General features: G+C 38.3%; 2 long non-coding RNA genes across 4 annotated transcripts in view; one reads left to right on the top strand and one right to left on the bottom strand.

The window, feature by feature from the left end:
- The window catches only part of LOC132689223 (uncharacterized), a 60863-nt gene extending 51239 nt beyond the window's left edge, over nt 1-9624 (bottom strand). For 2 of the 3 annotated variants that reach the window (XR_009614918.3, XR_013554814.2), the window contains exons 1-2: nt 9362-9618; nt 4344-4484 (exon numbers count right to left, since the gene is read on the bottom strand). This is a non-coding gene — a long non-coding RNA (uncharacterized LOC132689223). Of the gene's footprint in view, nt 1-4343; nt 4485-9361 lie in introns of all 3 variants that reach the window. The other variant, XR_009614920.3, reaches the window with a different exon arrangement.
- LOC144615970 (uncharacterized) overlaps nt 1-21717 on the top strand; it is a 323741-nt gene that overhangs the window by 241415 nt on the left and 60609 nt on the right. The gene's annotated exons all lie outside the window — the stretch shown is intronic.

The raw sequence follows: 21717 nt of genomic DNA, 5'->3' as shown, positions 1-21717 counted from the left end.
TATAATCAGATATTGGAAGTCTCTGCAGGTATTGACATTCTACAAAATGCAGTCACATAAGCTTTCATGAGAATTGGCTGAGCTCTCTCTAATTAGAGTGTAAGTTAGTAATTGGCCATCCCTTAGAGAAGGGTAATCACACCAATACGTACATGGTAGACTTGTGAAAAAGACATCACAATCTTTGTTTATGTCTACATATTTCAAAGAAACCAGGGATATCACAAATTCCTTATGGCAATGCAGTAGGCTTTGAGAGGGGCAGGAATTTGCTTTCTTCTTATATGGCTGATGTATTTCCAAAATCACTTGCTTCTTCCTTTCCAATTCCTTTTTCTAATTTCTTCTAAATTGATGTCACTATAGATGGCAATACCTCAACCCACAGAGCACAAAACCTATTTGAGGCACTTTAATTATGTGATATCCAATATCAAGGTTGATTTGTCTCGTAGCAAAATTAGTATAATTGTATCTTTTTTTTTTGTCTTTAAAAAAGCCAGTAAATTTTAAGCGGTTTTCCTATGTAGGGGGGAATTAAGTTGAATTAAGTTTTAACTTATGGAAACTTTATCGAATTAGGATAAATGAGGCAAAGAGGTTTCATAACATAGCTCGAATTAAACTTATTAAAGTTATAGTCTCAGCAACATGTGTTAAAGAAAACTATGGTTAATATTAAGAGGTCAAGTGGTAAATACAAAACAAAATTTTCACCCCCTAAATGTATGGCCTATAGTTTGTTCTTTGACTTAAGCTACACCTTTAATTTAATTTTTTTTTGACTTAAGCTACCTATTTTAAATTTTTTTTTTAACGTTTATTTATTTTTGAGACAGAGGGAGACAGAGCATGAACGGGGGAGGGTCAGAGAGAGGGAGACACAGAATCGGAAACAGGCTCCAGGCTCTGAGCTGTCAGCACAGAGCCCGACGCGGGGCTGGAACCCACGGACCGCGAGATCGTGACCTGAGCCGAAGTCGGCCACTTAACCGACTGAGCCACCCAGGTGCCCCAAGCTACATATTTTAAACAGTAGCGTCAGGATCACAAATCATTTTGAAATGTCATAAAAATGTTCCGAGTTTGTAGTTGAAAGAGTTTAGAGGTACTATTTGAAGTTTCATATTTTCTTTGTTCAACAATCCACTTGTAGGTTATTCTGACCCGCCTTGGGAAAAAAAAAAATGAAAGTAGAATGGCATTTTGGAAATAAATCTTCATTCTGAAAACTTCTTGAATGATGAACTCAGCAAGGTATACTTAAAATGAAAATGTCTTTGCCAATCCCTCTGTCAAATTTCACATGTATTTTTATTGCCAGATTTCTTTTCTTTCCACTTTTACTAAAATCCCTATACATAAATAGTGCCCACAGATGTACGGCCTAATAATGCATTATGGTAATTCAATACATATTAAAAGCCTGAAAGATATTAAGAAGAGAGTTATTTTTTTTAATTTTTATTAATATTTATTCATTTTTGAGAGAGACAGAGTGTGAGCAGGAGAGGGGCAGAGAGAGAGGCGTACACAGAACTCAAAGCAGGTTCCAGGCTCTGAGCTGTCAGCACAGAGCCCTACGTGGGGCTGGAACTCATGAACCGTGAGATCATGACCTGAGCTGAAGTTGGACGCTTAACTTAGTGAGCTACCCAGGTGCCTAAGAAGAGAGTTCTAATAGATTCCTTATGGAGGAAAAATATTATTAGATGAAAAAAAATTAATGATCTCTTTTTGATAGAGGGAAACTATATTTTATTTTATTTTTCTTAATTGGGTTGTAAATTATTTATCATCAAAATTCACAAAAATTTTGTAGGCTACCCAGAGGATTCCTTGAGTTAGAATTTCTCATTTAGAAATACTTTCTTTAAATTTTGATATAGATCATATAACTTCATGTTCTGATCATTTTCTTTCTGTCTACTCCTCTGGCTTTGATTTGGGAGATTCCAAGTGAGATAACCTTGTTTTTTTTTTTAAAAAAATAGTTGCTTATAAAATAGAAGTATAATTAGATTACAGACTCTTTGCTAAGAATTAAGAGAGAATAATGTTGGATGGAAACATATAGATAATTTAGTCAAATGCCCACAGTTTTTCTCTAATGTCACTATAGGAACAGAAAACAACAACACCACCACTGCCATAAAACCCGTAAAGCATGTTTTCTTTTAAAAAGATCAGGGTTAAAAAATTGGAAACAATATGTAGAATATTTGAAATCAGAACATGTATTTATATAGCTATTTCTATCCATAGAAATATCTAGAACCATTGCCTTGAAAATAAGAATGTGTGAAACAAGAAATCGATCTTGACATGTTTCTTGATAGTTTAAATGGAACCTATCCAAATATCAAGGTACAGGTTAGGCATTACTGACCATTCCAAGGTCCTTATATTTATTGAGATAATAGCAAAAGGGTTGAAACTCTACTTGACAAATGCAGAAATAAATGAAAGTTGTACTGTTTTCTAAAGAAAGGAGCTGTGTGTGACTAATACTTTCTCCTTTCACTCAACTAACAAGGAGCATCATCTGTGTGTAAGGTGTAGGGAAGGCATCTGAATATAGAGAGATGAAATACGCATCTGTGTTCATGAAGTTTATGGGGGTATGCAGATAATACAGAAGTTTTACCAGCTAATCATTATACAGGAGATACAGAGATTAAAACATCTAAGTGAGCTGTTCAAACGCCCAGAGTAGAAGGCTTGCCATTTCTCCTTGCTTTCCCTCACTAAGCACAGACATAAACACTGGAAGTGGTGCAGGGGTCCAATAAAGGAGAACCCCGAAACATGGTAAGAATAAAGAGAGCTGGTATAGATCTCAGGGTTCGAGCGATAGCACTGCATCGGGTTGTCTTGTGTCTTCCTGCATAATAGAGAAAGGCCGTCCATACCTGGTATTTTCCCATCTGTGACATAGCAGCAGAAGGTGGTCCAGGTAAGCTCATTATTTTCCTAGACCACAGAGCAGTCTAGATAACACCAGATGAGACTGAAACAGGGGAGATACTCTCCTTAACCACCTGACCTGAGAGTGTGCTTTTCTGTTGCCAAGAAATACCTGGCCTGGAGCGAGAGCCTACAGGAGAGGGCCAGCTCCAGCTGCCAGCCTGGAAGGAAATGGAAGGCTGGCAGGACTAAGACCCACAGGACTAAAACTTTCCAGTCCAGCAGCCAAGTGGCACCAGCTAGAGGGTCCAAACACACTCCCCACCCACAGTGGAGAACCAGCTTTTGCCGCCTCAGGCAGGAGCCCCACCACCAGCTCAACCAAGGAGACTAAAATTACACTGCAGAGGCTGAAAAATCAAACCACTGTTGCAATCCCAGCCCACCGAAATAGGACTGGATTCTCATGCCAAGCCAAGGCAGTGTGAACGCCTACGCACACAAAAGAAGTCAAGAAGTCATTACCTCATAATAAAAGGATCAGCCCAGTAACTAGACATAGCAATTCCAAATGTGCACAGATTTGAAAAATACACGAAACAAAAACTGACAGAGTTAAAGGGACAAATCCACAGTTGGAGGTGGAGGCTAGAACACTGCCATTACAACAATGGGTAGGATTACTAGAAAATCAGCAAGGATCTAGAATGTTTGAACAATACATTCGACTAAGAGGGTCTAACTGACAAATATATAGACCACTTTAGCCAATAGTAACAACATACAGGACTTTTTTTTTTTTAGGCTTCCATGGAGCACTCACCAAGAAAGACAGCATTGTGGCCCCCAAGACAAGCCTCAACAATGTCAAAGAATTGAAATGATACAAACTGTGTTGTCTGACCACAGTAAGATCAAACTAGAAACAAGACAACAGGAACAACATTAACAGAGTAACAAGAGGATTCTCTGAATAGGTGGGAAATAGCACACTTCTAAATAATCCATGGGTCACAGATGAGGTCTCAAAGGGTCTAAAAATAACACTACTAAGTACTACTGAAAAGAACACATAGAAAACAATTCTATACAATGACTAAGTGGGTGTTACTCCAGTGATGCAGCGATGACTCAACATTACACAATCATTGCAACTAATAATATCAACAGACTAAAGAAGAAAAACCACGTGATCATATCCATTGATGTATAAAAATAATTGGACCAGAGTCAACATCAATGTATGGTAGAAACTCTCAGAAAATTAGGGATAGAGAATGTCCTCAAATTGATGAAGAGTATTTACCAGAGACCTGCAGGTCACGTTGTGCTTAACGATGAAAGACTAAATGCTAAGATTGGAGGGTTAAAAAGAAGTTAAAACTCAACCAGAGTCTGGTATTTACATAAGAAAAGAGAACCAAAAATAGCCGCACCAGCTTTGAAGTCAGGTGTGCACCGTGACTGTGACATCTATAGTGTCGCGTATCTGCGTAGCCAATCCTGGAAGAACATTGGTCTGCAACCTAGTACCAGAGATCCGTGGGTCAGATGCAAGGTAGATGGGTTAAACAGAGCTGTTAACAGAATAAAAAAATAGCAGTGTTATAAAACTAAAGCATGCCTTCCTTAGTCTGTGAGTAATCTGAAATGTATACCAGAATAATACTATGTTTCTTAATGATGATATCAAAGCAATATATCACTGTGATTACAATATGTTGGGATGCTGCATCACAGCTGTCCAAGAGCTGCAGCCTGTTTGGCTGCCCCACAGCAATACTGCAATTTTAATTAACATTTGGGGAGCGGCAGATCAGTTCAACAGTCCTTCTCATTTAATTGATAGCCTTTTGAAAATTGAGCTGCTTGTTTCATGCATGGACCATTGCTTCCCACCTGCAGGATTTATTTGGATGGCTACCTGTTAAATCTTATCTGTAATCATCATGAATTTGAATGCCCATCATTTCTGTTTTGAAGTGCATTTCAAGGAATGAGCTCAAATGTTAAAGAAGCCATTTTGTAACAGAAAAGGAGAGAATACTTTTTTTCTATTTATTTTGATACTTCCCAGAGAAAATCTAGAGGACATTCTATTTTTTTATACCGCTTTAATGTTTAAACAAGCACGCAGCTCTATTTCTTAGATGCTAATATTAGTCCTTGAGGTAGAAATGATATAATAATAATAATTCCATGGATATGTTTTCAGACATATTGTGGACACTGTTGCTTGTGTATCAATATCATTCTCTTCTTCCTCCTCAACAGAGTCCCAAAATTCTTCAGATATTTACCTCTCTGACAACTTGGCCAATCTCTTTCAGAAAATAATGAGCCTATTCACAGCTCCACTGAGTAGTTTGAGAAAATCAGAATAACTGTATCTCCTTTTTTGATATTTGAAGCAAGAATGGTGATGCTGATCTAATACAGATCAATAAGATAGCGGGAGGAGTTTAGCAAAGCTTCTGTGAAAGTACTCTCCTATCACTTCCAAGGGGTGAGGGTATCCTTAAATATCTCAGTTTTTGTACCAAATCTTTAAGAAAGCCATCCTGTCTTCGAAATCTCATTTATGATGTCCTGCAATCTAGTGAGAAAGAAATTTCTTGGATATAAATGTAATCAGTTCCGGGAAATGTCATTAATGATCAGACAAGATGTAGACTGATAATTGACCATTTAATTTAACAATATGGAGACCAAATTGAGGACCTTGATAACATCAGGTGCCCTGGGGTATTGGAAACCAAAGCTTGAATGGGGAGGGTTCAAAAGGATGTGGAAGAACAAATTACAGACAATTGGAGACAATGCAATTGTCCATCAACAGATGAAGGGATAAATGGAATATTGTATGTATACACATACTGCCTATAATATATGTTTCATATAACATGTTTCATATATATTGTATATATCATATGCATAATACATATATAATATGTATCATATATACATTTCACGTATATATGAAACTGAATATTATTCAGCCATAAAAAGGAATGTATGCTACAGTAGGGATGAACCTTGGATATGTTATACTAAGTGAAAGAAACCAGTCGCAGAGGAATAAATATTGATTTAATGATTCCACTTATATGAAATATTCAGAATAGGCAGATTTATTGTGCAACTACCAAGGGCCGGGGGAGTGGAAAATGGGGAGTTATTGGTTAATGAGTATGGGGTTTCTGGTTGAGGTGGGAGGTTTTGGAATAGATAGTTGTGATGGTTACACAACATTGTGATTTTAAAATACCACTGAATTATACGCTTAAAAAATGGTTGAAATGGCAGATATTGTGCTATATATATCTCTCGCCACAATAAAACCTTAAATATTACAAATAATCAGTATAGACAAATCTTATACAGAATTTTTATAAAATAAGTAGAGATATTGAGTGCTAGCTGGACAAGTCAGTACGAGGAAACACAGTCTGGAAAACCGTAAAAATCAGAGTATTGTGATTATCATAATTAATGACACTTAAGGACAGAAATAAATTTTCAATAATGACATTTTGAGAATGTCGCCGTGGAAACATTTTAACGATAGCTGAAAGAAAAGTGGGAAACAAAGGTTTTCTCCTTGAAAATCAAGACTGTAAAGCGATATCTTTTAAAAAAGGACATAGTTGGCTCTTTGGAAGTAATGAAGAGGTGGGTCAAACTGTATTATATACACATCATTGTGAAGGACAAGAGGTGTGTACTGTGTGTTCAATCATCCCATGGACTCTATTGACAAGTGTTTTTATGTGGAGGGAATGTATTATTAGGCTTGCAGTTATTAAACTAAAAATGCTATGAAAGGTTATTCTAATTAAAAACTCTTCTAGAGGTGAGAAAGAAGTCACTGATGAAGCACTTGCTCACATCACTAGTTTAATTCAGATTAATGAATCTACAAAGTAGTCACAGATTGAATAGGATATAAAACAGTAGAAGGCATCCTCTTTACTGCATGCTCGATAATCAGGAAACAAACTCTTTTAGATGAAAAATGCCAACAAAGTTATTCATTTAATTGTAATAAAGCCCAAAACCAAACCAAAAAATTAAGTTCAGGGCATAAATGTGTTATGAACACATTTTATATTCATAAGTTACATGTTTACACTTTTGTGTGTAGAAGCAACCTGTTTTTCATGTATACTTGTTTTTCTGCCAACTTATGTTACTCTCACTCAAATTAGAGCTAGAGATATTTGAATATGTGATTGCAAAAACAATGTAGAAATGGCCACTAAAATAGAAATAGGCATAAGATAGAGACACTTAAATCAGAATGGGAACTAAGGAAGGTCTTCCTGGAGAGGGTTATATTCGTCTCATGCCTCTTAAAAGATGAATGTAAACCAGCTCAAATATAACATGCATTGAAGAAGGATGTACGTAGCTAAGGGAAATTATGAAAACATCATCCATGAGCAGTAAGTGCCATGCGATAATTGTGGTGCAATTGTAATTATAGCAGGAGAAAAAGGATCAAACTAGATGACTCACGTTTTCTTTTGATTTATGATATACGTTTTTACCTGACAGCACTTTGAGAGAATTACATGAGAAAATGTACATGAGCAAAATTGTTCTTTCTTCATGGCTCCATTGGATTTTGCACCAGTTCATTCATTAGAGAACAACTCACTAAGCACCTGCTACGTCCAAGGCCCCATGCTAAGATTGACACATCATGAACTAAAATTAACGGAATACCCCCCGCCTTAGTTCATATTCTTGAAATAGGTTATCTTTTCTTTAGTCCTTGCTTCATTCCCATGTCTCTGTATGAGATGGTGATAAAGATCCTCAGATGACCCCCTAGTTATTGATAAGAATCAGGGACATGCTTGCAGCTATGATTCCCTGTTGCTTTTCCACAAACTACAGACTATGAAACAACTTCCTTGTTAAGTAAGATTTGCAAAACCAAACCAACCAAAAAAACAGGTGAGGAGGATTAACAGACTGCTCTTTAGGTTCGTCTAAGTGAGGCATCTTTTATACTTTGATAATAATGGCAATAGGGATACGTAACTCTTTCAAATGCTTATATGTGCCAGTGCAGGACCATAAAGCCCTATACATGCATAATTTTCTTCAATCCTCACAACTCTGTGCCATTTAATACTATTTTGTATGTTTTTTAAATTTATTTTCCTAAGCTACATAGTTACAAAGTAGCAAACGTAGATTTTATTTTTTACTTTATGTTTAGAGGAGAGGAGGAGGGGAGAGAGGCCAAGGCAAAGGGAGAGAGAGCTCCACGTCCAAAGGGTACAATGCAGGGCTCGATCTCAGGACCCTGAGATCATGACCTGAGCTGAAATCAAGAGTTGGACGCTTAACCGATTGAGCCACCCAGGCGCCCCAAAATGTAGATTTTAAACCCAGGTGTCCTATAGAGCTTGCACTGTTCTAGCCTCTGAGACTTACTTTTCTAATTCTCCCAGATTTTGAACCTTGATGTGAAACATGGCCCAGACAAATGCAGACTCTGTATCTTGAGCAGTTGCCCGATCAGCCAATGAAATAAATAAAATATAATATACCACTGCTATCCTTGAATCACATAGGTTGTTCTATGCGGAATGGGATGATTGGTAGTAAATAGATTCTAATATAATTTTCAAATTAAATGAAATGTAAAGGAGACTGAAAACATTCACACGTAACTATATAAATGCTATTAAAGAATTTGTCATATCTTAATATTCTAGATTTTTATTCATATTATTTATATATACCATATATACATAAAATAATTGTACACATGTAACACTTATGCGTATATGCATTAATCTTTCTTCCTCACTTTGTCATAAATTTTATACTTACTTTGAACTTTAGAAGGGCTTTGAACGTTATAATCAAATATATACACAGCACCCTCAACTCCCATTCTCTTTACAGCAGGGGAAATCAAGAATAAAATCAAGATTCTTCTCTCTTCAAATCATTTGTATAAGTATATATTCTACAAGTACAACAAAGAATATCCGACAAACCAGGGTTGATAAAGTCCCAGATTAGTTTTTGGCTGAGCCAGCTTAAATGCTGAAATGTTTCAGCATAAGAAGGTAGCTATTTGTTATGCTTCACAAAATACTTGGCATTATTAATTCTACTCATACTGTTACCTCTATTAATATTAAACAAGTTTTATTATCATCAGTACCATCTATTATTGTTAATGTTTTTTTGGGCCATGTAAGTGTGTTTACATATATCGTATAGATTAATCATCATTCAACATTTAGTAGATAAGGGAACCGAGAAAGAGAATAAACAGCATGTTCAGCACCACACAACTTACGAGTCCCATTTTCTCTTCAGTTTTATTTAACACACCCCGTTCATCTATCACCATTACTGAAGACCCCACTGTAGGCCATGTGCTGTGTTTTTACACATGTTATTCATTCCTCAGTAAATTACTTACATTTTTAGGTAATGGCGGTCAATGATAATGGTAAACGCTTTCACAGTGCTTTAAAATAATCTATAGAGCATATTAGGTTTACAATCACAGGTACATTTCTAGAAACTTTTAAGGGATAGACCTGTTTGTTATCCCAGGTTTGCAAGCAGGAAACTCAAACCCAGAGTAATAAAATGATTTGTAAAACTCCAGGCAGCTGGGTATGCCGGTTAAGATTAGAACCTAGGTGTTCTGAATTGTGACACCACTTCCTCTCATTATACCTCACTGACATGAACTAGCCTTAGTGAACTCTCTGCTGAAAGCATTCCACTCTTCTGCCTCCCCTGTGTACCTGATTAATGTTTACAGAACTTAGACAGCTATTCATTTTAAGTATTATGTTATATACAAAGGCTAGTCAGATTAACGAGAGCTTTAGGATTGATTGAAGTGTTTATCATCTTTCGGAGTTTGACTTTCAAAAAAATAAAATCCATTCCAAAAAGTATGTGGGTGGAAGGTCTTTGCAGTGTTAATTTCCAATTGGTAGTGTTGTAGTTAATTTCCAATTTTAGGTAGTGTTGTAGCCAACATTTCCACTAAGAGAGACATACATTTTTGAGCAAGATGGACACTGTTAAAAAGAATTTTATTTTGATCCATAAAAACTGAGATCATTTCTATTTTCAACAATAAATAATTGCTACTATGTATTTTCCCCTAGGACAAAGAAGTGTCTATTAAGGGAACAGTACTTGCTTTTGTCATGATTCTGGTCCTTTGACATTGCTACTCACTCCTAAATTAGCTTTCTCCTTGTACTCAGAGAAAGCAGAAAGCCGCCTTGGCAATGCAGGGTGTTACGTCCTCATGGTATTCATGAACAGGGAACGAGAGCCCCCGGTTTGTGAAATCAAGATGTCTGAGAGTCGATGTGCCCAAGGTTTTCTCTTTAATCAGCTGCGGTACGCTGCACCCTGAACTCAAATTATCCCTGCAACAGGAGTAATCAGGGCAGAATAAAACCTGGGTGATTCTCCTTGGCCCAGTTTATCTTCTCACAGCCACGGGGAAGGTTGCTGCATCAATCAAGTCTCCAAATAAAAAGGTAATTATTTCTTGATTTCTCTGGAGCAGATGCAGTGAGAACAAGGTTGCTTCCACTGAGAGTCCCTACCGTGTTGCCAAACAGCAGCGGTTATCTTAGAAGACAGAAGTAATTACTTGCAAGATGTTCCTGTCTTTTTAGGTAGGGCTGAGCGCTCCTCATTAAGATTCACTTGGCATTGGAGCAACCACCACGGGTCAGGCACAATACTAGATATTTTCATGTGCATTTAGTGATTTAAGTGCACTGAAACTTCTGACGTGGGCACACATACACACGCACACGCCTGTATGAACACTGTAAAGTGTGCATCATCCTCTTACCAAAGTGAGCGAACAGGTCAGGTGAACAAGTGACATGACCAAGGACTCAGAGCTTGCAGGTGGCTCAGGCATAATTCAAGCCTGTGTTACCACATCCCATGCTCTTCCTCCCCCCTTTTCATTATGAACATGTAGTAGCTTACAAAGCCTCTTTCTAATGCAGAGCACACACATCCGTACATACACTGTAACGGCCTGTCATTGCCGTTTTAAGTATTTATGACAGTAGTTCTAATCCTCTCTTTTTCCTCAGTTGGGTCACAGGAAATGGGAGGAACACCCTGGGTTTTATCCTAAAGAGATATTGAGAGATACTTAAAGGATTTTTTAAAAATGCCAGTATTATTCTTTCAAAGCTTACTTAACTCATGAACTCCTGTAGCCAAACATGAAATATTATGTGAAATATAGCAATTAGCTATATTCAGCATTCCATTTCTTTTTCATGTCACCTGGGAGAAAACATACATTATATATTTGATCTAGCCATTGAATTAGTGACTGGACTATTTTGCCTTACAACTGTCCAGTTCTATAGAAGATTGGAAACTGAGATGATTTTCTAATGAAAGCTTAGCTTTCTAATGACTAGAACCAAAGCATTATCAGCCTTATAAGAGAAAAAAAAAATTTCTGGGGTAATGTGTATGATTTTGGTTAAAAGTAACGAATTTCCTTTTTTTAAGAAATCGTCTTGCACTGTTATTTTTACAATCAAAACATTAATAAAGACAAAAGAAAAAGAGCGTCACCTCCTTTTCTAGACCAGGGTTCCTCAACCTCGGCTCAGCGAATATTTTATGAAATGTAATTCTTTGTTGTCCTATCTTATGCATTCGTTGTAAGATGTTTAAAAGCATCTCTACCCAACACCCATTGGATGCCAGTAGCACCCTTCACCAGTAGACACACACACACACACACACACACACACACACACACACCAGACATTGCCAAATGTCCTATAAGGGCAAAATTCCTCTCAGTTGAGAACCATTGGTCTAATGATCAACTCTTGGGTCCAGACCCATCGATTTGCAGCTGGACCACGAATTGAGAAAGTACAATCTTACCCCTTTAAACACGTGTTGCTATAGTGCTTGCTATGATAAGGTATCCAGGTTCCAGCTCGTTTCCACACAGGCTGGAAATACTGCCAGCAGAGAGCTTTCAGCTTGTGGTCCCCACTGGAGTTCTTCAGATGAAGAGAGTCATCTTGCTCAATGTCACTTTGCCCTTCTGGGGCAGCCTGTATCCATGCTGGGGTAATAAAGGCCCAGTTTTTTTTTTTTTTCTCAGATTCAGAACAGATCTGAGGGACCCTCCAGATTTAGATCTCTCCAAGAGTTGGAGGAAGCTTTCACTGAGAATGGAAACTGCTGCTGCTGTGCAATCTTGTTTTCTTTCCTTCCCTTCCACAGGCAGTATTCTCAAAATAAATAGTTCCCTAACGAATCTGCTTCACATCAGGCCCTTCTTCCCAGGGAACCTGAACAAAAAGGGCCGGTATCCAAATTGGTCTGAGAAAAATGTTTTGCAGTTGGATTTTGCCCTTGGATTACCTACTGCCCCAATGGAAAAGGGGACTCCATCACTGGTGGTAGGCGGAATGCAGGTAACCCCTGGTACAAGGTATAGAGTTATCCAGAAAACTTTCAGTGGTGGTGAACTGAGATAGTAAACATTCAGGAAAGCAGTGGGAGGGAATTCACTAGGTGATGCGATATTAAATATTTGAGGAATGTTGGGAGCAAAGTAGTTATAAGGAGCGTAGAATTGAGTAGCTTTGCTAAGCTTGATATATGCTTTGGAAAAGGTAACAAAGATATGACTGATTAATTTAGACTTAAACTCGAAGCATGGATGCAAAGGGATATGTTGTAGTATATAAAGAGGATCTCATTTGTTGCAGCTAGAGCAAAGAATGCCGGAGACCAGACCAGATCAAGGTCTTAATCACAAGAGTAGCAGAGCTATGAAGAAAGTTAATTTCTCAAATTAAGCATGTCTACTATGACATCACTGGAACTCAGACTGGGAAGAATGGGAGTCTGTATTATGAAATGAGAATATCTGAGTTAATGCATCTGAAAATATCGTATCCCCATGTTCCCCTAGAGTCTTCCCCTCTGCACCTACAGAAGTGGTCAACACACTCCTGTTAAGAGATAACACCTGCCTTACCCTTTTGTATCAAGGTGACACAGTGACCTCTCCCTTCCATGATACATGATTTCACCCTCATGATCTGCCTCTACATCCTGTTCTGTCCAGTAGGTCAATAACCAGAGTAAGGTCACAACATAACCCATGTGGTGACATCCTAGGCCTCACAGGGGGGTAAAATGACCACATCTCCAAGGAGTTTAAGGTTTAGCCAACACTTACCGGTAACGACCAGTAGAGTAAACATGAGACTAGACTCTGAAGTGATAGTCAAGGGCTAGGTTATAGGGTAGGGCACATAAAGTTAGATATGGAAATATTGCTCAGTTTTGAAGTGTTATCCAAGGGTTCAGTCCCCCTAGAAAAAAATGTAAGCACAGAGTTGAAGCATGGAAAAACTGATTAACCCATACTCAGTGAGGTAGAAATGCTTGACTTGTCATCAGATTATGCACGATAAGAATAAAAGACTTAAACAGATGGGCAAATTAGAGAGGGTTTGACATGTAAACTGGAAAAACATTGGAAACACTGAATTACTCTCTTCCGTTGGAGTATACTTAAGAGTGTGATGGCAGCATGGGCCCCAGAATCTCTAAGTTCGGTTGTAGGTCTCCACTGTGGGTCATGATAACCGTATGACTTGTCATTATAGAATTGGGCTCATTAATTAAAAACAACAGAGATGGGGTGGCTGTTACCTGTGAGGAGCCAGGGGGATACAATTATCATAATGAAGGTCAAGTCGGGAGTAGTAAGCAAGGAGATCTGTCTTGCGAGAGTTATGGCTTCCTTCGATATAAATTTGATGGGCAGCCAGTAAGGGTAATGCTTAATCTGTATAAACAAATGTACCAAGGAGGGATGTTAGGAGGTTCTGAGCAACTACCACCATTAAAAAACAAAACCAAAAACGTCACCTTTTCTCCGTTTCTGTACGTAAGCCAATTTTGGACACACAATCCTTTAAGTAAAGAAGAGGGTGGGTTTCGAGAAGAACCCTGTGATACTATACAAATAATGACACCTTCAAGTCCTTCCTCAAAGGGTTTTATGGCACTTCATTTAACTAACAGCATATTTAAGAAAGGGGATTACCTAACATTTCAAGGACTGTGGTACATAGGGTCTGAGGAGATAATGAAACCTGGAGACTTGAAGCATCATCACGGGCATACCCAAGCTAGTTAATAAATGGAGTCCAACCACAGTTCAGCTTGTGTGGGACCGTTTCTCCTGGATGCTTCCTTCACCAGTGCTTATATCCTTCATTTTTCCCCCCCTGTATACTTGGAATTGACATAGGAGCTGCCACAACCTCTACATTGATGCTTACACCTGTGGAGTAAGAGCTAAAATTGTGGGGAAGGGAAAATAGAAGCCTCTGAAACTGCCTCTCGCCCTGGCCCAAAAATAAACCTCATGCAGTATTTCATCCAGAGGGTTGGTGGTCCCCGTTTAATCCAGCAGCCCAGCCTGATTCTTTCAGGATGAGAGTGCAGTACTGAAAACTCAAGCAAACAGCAGCCCCAACCGGGTGCACCTTCACAGCGTGAGAACTCATCATCAGAACGTGGTAGATCTTCTGTTAAATATCGGTATCAAGAAGCAAGATGTTTGCACCCAAGTGATTCACTGGGGCATATTGGTATTCTCTGTCCCGATTTTGATGGTAAAAGGACAAGTGCAATGGTGATGACCTAAGAAGGGCATGATGACAATTGGTTCAGATGCCTTGAGGATCAAGAGATGGGTCCTGTCACCAGTTCAGCAGAGATACTAGGTGAGGAAGAAAAATAGGGAATAAGAGGATAAACATGAGTAGTAGCAGCTGTGGCCTAAAACCAGCTAGAGGATATAATTTGGTCCCTCAACCTTCCTTTACTTTTTAAGTTGCTTCCAAGAAGATGGGCCCCTCAGAATCCCAGGTAATCTGTTCCCAGTATGTATGTGTGTAGCCTGTGTGTGTGTGTGTGTGTGTGTGTGTATTTGCATCTTGCGAGGGCTGGACGTTAGTGGATGTTTTGACACAACACCTAGCTCTTTCAGGAATGAAGGGTTTATTCTCCCAGGTGCTTAGGGTTCTGCCAGCAGATAGCGCTCAGCAGTTCGCACTCCATCACCTCCCCCAAGGTTAAGCCCACTCCCAGCACAGCCTCTATCCAGTAGGTCATCAGCCTCAGGGTATAAAGGCCCAGCCCTTCCTCTAGTTTGGCAGCATTCTGAAAGACCACTTAGGCAGGATGGAGGGCTTCTCTGGGAGTCAGGTGAGTTTTTTTCTAGTTGAGACTACGTTTTAGCACATTTTTCTATGCCTAATTTTACTTTCGTGGGTGTTTTCCCAAAAGCGCTCCCTAAGAAATCTTTGGCATGCTAATTTTTGTCTTTGGGTGAACTCCCCAGAAAATTTAATCTTCAGGAGATAGCTTACTACCAAGGCTTTCTAGCATATGAACTCAGAAAGGTATAGTATGATTTTCATCTTTTTATTCCTAACCATTCTTAACATAGCACATTACATGTGATGAATATATATTGAATGAGCCTTGTTTATGGAAGTTCATTTTCGATTTAAGCCAAATAAATACAAAAACTTATGGTAGCCTGTCTGGATCTAAGTCACATGTCCTTTTTCCACTATGTCACTTTGCATAGTGACCCCTATGAACACAAACAGCTCAGGTCAGTTTCACATGCATTATTCTTCAGAACAATAACGGAGTATAGCATTTAATTTATTCAAGAAGCCTCACCTTGAAATTGACACCACAAAGGACAACGAAGGCATTTTCTCTGTCCTAAAGAGGTTCATAATGTAGCTTAAGGAAACAAACTGAAACATAGCTAATTACAATGCATTGTAATGAAGGTTAACAGAGGGAATGTATTAAAAAAAAAAAAAAAAAAGGAAGAACAATTAATTCTACCTAAACTGTACTTTGTAGTTTTAACAGAGGAAGGGAGGTATGTAGTCTAGATGTAGTAGGATACATTATAGTTAAATGAAAAAAAGAGTAAAGAAATCCCAGACAACGAAGAAAATACACAGACGTTCCAGAATATGACTAAGAATGGTAAGGAATGAGTTTGATATAATGTACGTGGGTGTAGAAGTCGAGTGGCCTATAGGGCAGAGGAGGCCTGTCCAAAGGATTTTATAAATATTTGTTGGCACAGGGAATAATCTCATCAAGGTAATTGTATTAAATCCTTCTCTACCTGGACGATGTATAAGAGTTTTTAAAAGCTTGATTGAGAAGACTAATAACCTGTCCAAGTAGTTCAGGGAAAAGGTGATAAATGTCAGATCTCTGAGGTGAGGAAACACCTGCCGGAGGGTTTATCTACGAAACCTGGGATTGACTGATAAGCCTGAGTGTGGGTGGAAAGCTTGGGCAATAATGATCTAATTACTGAATCGTTATGTCATACATCTGAAACTAATATCAACTGTACTTTAAAAATAGAGGACTGAAGGGGCACCTGGGTGGCTCGGTAGGTTAAGCATCTGACTCTTGGTTTCAGATCAGGTCCTGATCACAAGGTTCATGACTTTGCACCCCTCATCAGGCTCTGCACTGGCAGCACAGAGCCTGTTTAGGATTCTCTCTCTCCACCTCTGTCCTTTCCCTGCTCCCTCTCTTTTTATCTCAAAATAAGTAAATAAGCATTTTAAAAAATAGGGGACTGTGGGGGATTCAATCTGAGGCACTTAATATTTTTTCCCTCTTCATCTGCTTTGCTTACTTTGAGGCACTTTAAGGCACTTTGAATTGCATGGCAATATGGAGGGTTGATGTCCAGGTCAAATTCCAGAGTTAAAACTACATATGGATGTATAAACGGACTCTGCCACACACACCCCATTCACTTTGTGATGAGTAAAAATGTTTGGCATTGCATGAGGGCCCTAGAAAAGTATGAAGTTAAGAGGACTGATAATACAGAACAAAAGTCCTACACATTATAGGCATAATGAAAATTGGGGATGCAGTGAAACCAGTGGACAGTTAGGCAAGGCAGTAAATGCAGAACAGATGAAGTAGAACAGAGGAAAACAGTCTAGTAAATCCGAGTCCTACTATATCTAAGCTTGCAATATATAAAAATGTTAACCTCACCAACTAATACTCCCAAAGTGGTGAGAAGTGTTCTGTTGTCTACCAAAGTTGCACGTAAGGGAGGGGAGGGGAAATACAAGTTGTCAAAGTTCAGAAAAGCCTATGTTAAGAAGTAAAAAAAAAAAAAAAAAGGGGGGGGGGGATGTCACTAAGCTAAAGCTCGGCACCTAATGTGGGAACAGCATCTAAACTAGGAGGAGAAAGGAAAAGAAGAAAAAAATCATTCCAGGGCAGAAAGTCCAAGTAAGCAAATATTTAGCCAGAGCAAAAGAGAGAAGAGGGAATAGTTAATGAGGTAGGAAATTCAGAAGAACATAACACACTGGATTTACAAAGATAATCTGGAAAAGATGTGCCATAGTATTAGAAGCTTCCAAAAGATCAGATTAGATTATAACTGAAAAATGCTAATGTCAGTGGAAGTTTGTAGTGAAATGACATTAATAACTGGGGCTGAAAGGGTCTGCTGGGAGCTTTGGAATCAAAGGCGATGTTATTGGTATGAAATGGCACTTAGGGAGAGGAGTCCTTAATCTTGACGCATTTATCTACCCCCAACACAGTCTGCGGGGAGATAGATGATGCACATAGGGCTTAAAACCTCTTCACGTGAATCGAAGACCATCTCTGGTGGACCTAGGCTAGGACACTTGGAGCCTTTCCTGGGCCACAAGAAAGAGTCAATGTTAGAAAAATAAAAACCTGCTGAATGATATGTGTTTTTTGTTTCTTATGCCCACAACATGACATTAGCTCCCTATGAATACTGTGCCGGAGAATCACACACGCACAAATTCTTTAGAATAAAAGGACTCATCCACCTACCCCCAATCCCTTTCTATTTAGTTTTCAAGACCTTTCTTTGGTCCTTTCGGAAGCTAAGAAAACTAACCCCCCCCTCCCCCCCATATTCCAGTTACTTCATCTGACCACACTAGTTACAAGGGATAAAATGGAGATCTAATAGCAAATAATGCTTTGAAAAACAAAAAATGCTAGAGCATTTTGGTTCAATAAGTGTTCTTCTGGTCTTATTGGATGGAAGCCAAGATGTAATTATCTTTATCAAGAAACTGTGTGTGTGTGTGTGTGTGTGTGTGTGTGTGTGTGTGTGTGTATTCCTGGAAACATCTTAGTGTTTTTTTTGTTTTTTTTGAAAACTTTTGAGTTTTAAATAATCTCTATACCCAACATGGGTCTCAAACTTACCACGCCAAGATCAAGGGTCTCCTGCTGTACTGACTGAGCTAGCCAGATGCCCCTGGAAACATCTTGATCGTTTTTAAAAACCCTTTTAAAATCTAACTTGTACACTAAGGAAAATGTGCCAGTGAAAAAGGTTCAAAATTCAATATTCTGTTATACCATGTGTGGAGTTGAGAAAGGAGGAAAGGAGGATATCTGGAAACCAGTTAGAAGGTTAACTTTGAACAGCAAAAGGAAGTCTATGCCAGGATAAATGAGTACAAAAAATAAAGGACTTGATGCCATTTACTATTTTCTGTTAAGTACATGGAAAGGATGTATGTTAAAACCACAAGAAAATAATTAAATTACTTCTCACTGACACAGTACCTATTGGATTACTTTTTCCTTTATACATATGGTCACAGAATCCAAATGAGGATATGCAGATGCCAAGAAAACCCATTTTCAAATGGATGACCTTTCCTATGGGTCCATATAATTCCAAAGCAATGAATGAGTTGAGTGTATTAGTGAGCTAGTTCAGTCTTTCTTATGAATGTGTAATTGGTCCCCAGTATGGGTGGATTTATGCTTGTCACCCATTTCAATGTTGAGTAGTCCAGCCACCACAAAATGTAATAAAGACTGAGTAGAGATAGAAAGTTCTCTAGAGATAGAACTATTTGGTTGTATCTTTAGAGGTAGTCAATCATCAGTGTGATTCTCCACTAAGAAACATCTGTTTGTACTCTATATAGCCTTCTGAATTGGAGTTTAAACTCTCTAGTACTCCTATGTCACATTGAGAGGGAAAGGGAAATATGCCAATGATCCAAAGAATTAATAAAAATACCATGGATAGAATAGATGTCACCTACAAAATTGGAATATAAACGACTATTTGGTATACTTGGGCATTATATGAAGTGAATACAATTTGAATGTAGAGTAACTTGGAAAATTATATTTCATAATTATGTTGTCTAAAATTTCTAAAATATTCATGAAAGTGGATATGTACATGTTAGGTTTCCCCATGAAATACTAGACATGGCTAAATCAACTCATTGTGTAAAAGGGCACAGAGAATAACCTTTACCATGATGGCCCTACAGGATGCAAGTGTTGGAAGACTGCCAAACTTTATATGCATCAGCACCATTTATTAAACAATTTTTGGTAGTTACCTGTCCCATGCCACTTATTCTGTAGGATCCTTTCTCCTGAGATACTTTCTTCTGTAAGTAAAAGAAATCTAATTCAAAACAGATTACATCTTCCCATTCAATAACCTCGATACTGAAGATCTCTTCACTTGTGGTGTTCTAGGTCTTCTGCTCTTTTGGATTCTCTTGACTTTGATGTTTCTGTGTATTGACTTCATGCTTAAGATGATGGCAATCCCAGGTACCTGGGTGGCTTGGTCCACTGAACATCTGACTTGGTTTTGGCTCAACTCATGATCTCCAGATTCTTGATTTCAAGCACCACATGGTTCTCCACACTGACAGTGCAGGGCCTGCTTGGGTCTCTCTCTCTCTCTCTCTCTCTCTCTCTCTCTCTGCTGGTGCTCTCTCTAAATACATAAATAAACTTTAAAAAAATGGTAGCAACTCCAGGTAATATTTTCCAAAATGTCAGTAATTAGAGGGATAAGATACTTGTCTTTTGAAAAAGAGGATCTATTACAGAATTCTCCTTGAATTTCATTGACCAACATTGAAGCCCAGGTCATTTAAAATTAGTTACCTTGAAAAGGGTAAACTTAATTTTCATCAACTAATCAGGGTATAATTTCGGAGCTGTTAATTTGGGCACTTTTGCTACAGTCATACATGAAGGGATAGATAGCTGAATAAAGTTGTTCCCTTATGGCATAATTTTTTGTAGACCACTGCAGGAAACCATGGTGAACATATCTCCTGCTATCAGGAAGCTTATAGAATCTGTTATCCCTGCCCCACTTTCTCCAATCCTACCATTGCATATAATGTTCCATTATATCACTTTCAAACTTGTCATTGACCAATAATTCTTTCTCTTCCTTACCCTCTATAAATGAAACAGACTTCATTATGTGCATCTTCCCAAGGTGAATTCAGCTACTTGCCAAGACCACATTATCATGACATTACCCAGCATACTTTCACACCTTTCTTTACCCTATATTCAACAAAGTAATTGATCATTAAATCCTAACCACTTATCCTGTACATCTATGTAATCTGTCTATATTACCAAAAGTTATCCTTGCAATACTGCCATTGCACACTAAATCATCAATAGCAATCTCTGTTGACTCTGATCCTTTAAACAAAAAGGAAGGATAGAGTAGCAGGAGCTAGGAAACCATTATAAAGGGAATAGGGGTGGAAAGAATATAGAGAAACTGAGGAATTAAAAAAAACATGGAGAATATTCTGGGAAAAATAAAAAGTTGATGTGTTTTGGAGCACAAGATACGCAATTTCACATTTGTAAGTCTACACTAGAAAACAAATGACAGTTTCAAATGTAAAATTGAAATAATGGAGGAAAAACACATTTATAATAGAATTTATTCCTAAGCATGGTCCTTTTTTAACTGTAAAGTGTTTGAACGGGATCCTTATAATATACCAGGTCATCAATAAACAATAGCTATTTTTTCCTTAGGTGGTGGTTTTCTGAACCGCAGCCTTGCCCACAACCTCGTTCTTTATCAATTATCCATAGGCAGAGCTCCCCGGGTAACTGTGGTGCCCTGGCCTTTTGTCTTTTTCTGGTGACTGCTCTGGGTCTGCGCTGACTTTAGGCCAGCAGGTTGGCCCCACTTAACAGCCCAGGATGGTGCATTTGATGGCTCTGAAGAGTCTGATTTTTATGGAAAAAAAATCACAGCTTGAGGGTTTTCTAATCTTGACTCTATCACTTACTATGGGAGTCATCATGAAACAAACCTCTTCGTTTCTCTGACCCTTACCAAAGCCATGTATCTGGAAAACTGGCGCTAAAGTCTTCCCTTACTCTCAGGTGTAGAATAAATGATATTATGTATTAGGAGATAAATACCTTGCAAACCTCATTTTGCTGATTCATTGTGAATATTAACTATTGTTTCAACTGTAAGACCACGGAAAACACTGGATTAGTGAGGACTGAGCAATTATTCCTAGTAGAAACAGAGGGTTTTAAGTTTCTGCAAGCCTCTGATCATATTTTCATCAACTGATCAATACATAACTTTGTCTTATGTGTTTCTGTGATGATAGCTAATTATAATGTTTTATTAACATTGAACTCACAGCCCACAACACTAACTCATGCCCAAATGAAGCTTCTCTAGCACATATATTTTCCCCTTGAGGCACATCATCACATCCTTGTGCTTAGAAACACGAGACAACACTTCAGCAGTCGGCTTTAAAGGGAGCGTTTTAAACAGTGAAATCACAACAAAAGCCACAAACATGGAAAAAGGTACCAAAT

This window comes from Panthera onca, chromosome A3, assembly GCF_046562875.1.
Source record: "Panthera onca isolate mPanOnc1 chromosome A3, mPanOnc1 haplotype 2, whole genome shotgun sequence".
Classification (NCBI taxonomy): Eukaryota; Metazoa; Chordata; class Mammalia; order Carnivora; family Felidae; genus Panthera; species Panthera onca.
Note: the sequence above shows the minus strand (reverse complement) of the source record. Positions and strands in the feature narration are given on the sequence as shown.